Here is a 2,016-nt window from a genome sequence, read left to right on the forward strand (position 1 = left end):
CATTATACACAAATAATAATACACAAATAATAACGAAGTCTCAAGGTATCCGTAATATTTAATGATAACGTACCAACAGATTCATATGAATTTGTTGGTACTGATCTAAATTGCATTATATGAAAACTAGTCATTAATGCAAAAAAATGTTTTACCGCAAGGAGTTCATAAAATTAGGAAAAGAAATGAAAAACAATGCATAAAAAATGAATGGTCAAAAATCTAAATGAAAAGACATGGAGTGGTTAATTATTTTCAACACGAAATAATCATAAGAATCATAAGAATTGTCATGAGCAGAAGTCGGATTTATAATATTGACAAATGAATCTTAATTAAAAATCCAAAATGTGTGTAATCCAAGTGTGTGGGAACTTTCAATATTTTTTGTTTAAAAATAAAATTCATGTAAAATATAATTTACAGGCAAAATTTTATTTCAGCCTGTAATTCTGAAGTTCTATTCCCTATCTTGGTTTTATTGAATTTTTTTGGTTCGGATTACAATATAAATATAATTATTTATATTTTTTATGGAATTTTTTTGGTTCGGATTACAATATAAATATAATTATTTATCTTTATTTTATTGAAGTTTTTCGCCTGTCTTGGCCTTTTGGCCAAGATCAACGTGTAGTATCTGTTCTTCAGATGATGTACTTCCAATTCTTGTTCTCTTTCGGTGGAGAGCAGTCCTTCAAGACTGAGCTATTTTTTATATTTGTACATAGTAATTAGTAGTAGTAGTAGTAGTAATAATAATAATAATAATAATAATAATAATAATAATAATGGTAATAATAATAATGATAATAATAATAATGATAATGATAATAATAATGGTAATAATAATAATAATAATAATAATAATAATAATAATAATAATAATAATAATAATAATAATAAATGATTTATGGACTGTCCACTATGATTTCGGAGAGTATTAAGGCGTTGTGGAATCCCACTGCTATCCAAATCGCAGTGCTCGTTGTCAGCGAGAAATTAATGCGAAGCGACCGGCGCCATAACACAAATGCGTATATATATATATATATATATATATATATATATATATATATATATATATATATATATATATATATATATATATATGGTAAAGTTATTTATCAATCAGGAAAATCTGGTTGAACATCGCTATTAATATATTTTCTGTCGTTTTTTTTCTTAGGTCAGATGTAGCTTAATCACTGAAATGATTATTCTAAATTCGCTTTATTTTCACTACGTTTCGACCGATGAAATCTCTGACCTTCTTTACGTGTATTTAGTTGACCTCGTGTGTCTTTCTATCGAATTTGAGCATAGCATTCTCTTGCGGATTCCTGTAATTGTGGATAAAGTATTTGGTAAATTTCAAATGAAAGATACACTCTTCTGGAGGTTGATGGCACTGAAAATACCATTGCGAAGTACATAAGACTTCTATCCAATCATAAATAACAGAATAAACGCATGGCACTATGATGGATTAAATAAAGGCCTCTGTTCGAAATTCTTTGCAGATTTCAGAGTTTGACAGAAAGATTTCCGAATTCGACTGAAAGAGTGGCAATTTCAAAAGAGACATCTGAAAAAGGTCGGTGGCTACATCGGCCGAAACGTTGTGAAAATAACACTCAGGATGAGAACAGTAATCCGAAGCATTCAAATAATATGAATTATTAATTGTCATCTAAAAAATCAGCAAAATAATCATCGAAATGTTTGAGATTGAGTGTTTTCTAGCAATATTTAAATAAATATATAAAAAAAAGATGTATTAAAAACAAAACTTTTGGCGATGCTTACCAAATATATTCAAAAGGTTTCGAAATATTTTTCAATCTCATCATTTTGTTTCTTTTTACAATTTGCCAGTTTCCATGCAACAATTGTGCGCGTGCATGTGTACGCGCACAACTATCCGCCTTGGTCGATACGAATACTGAGCCAGTGAAGGCCGGTCAAATTAATCTCTGTCACTTATGGCAGAATTTTATCCCAGAAAGGTAAGTA

At 28.9% G+C, this 2,016-nt stretch overlaps 1 pseudogene; it reads left to right on the forward strand.

Annotated features, from left to right (window-relative positions):
• Window positions 1-599: 599 nt before the first annotated feature.
• Window positions 600-746, forward strand: LOC145284233 (U2 spliceosomal RNA; annotated as a pseudogene).
• Window positions 747-2,016: the final 1,270 nt, after the last annotated feature.

Source organism: Euprymna scolopes, chromosome 8, assembly GCF_053919585.1.
Source record: "Euprymna scolopes isolate OS-2025 chromosome 8, ASM5391958v1, whole genome shotgun sequence".
In the NCBI taxonomy this organism is placed as follows: Eukaryota; Metazoa; Mollusca; class Cephalopoda; order Sepiida; family Sepiolidae; genus Euprymna; species Euprymna scolopes.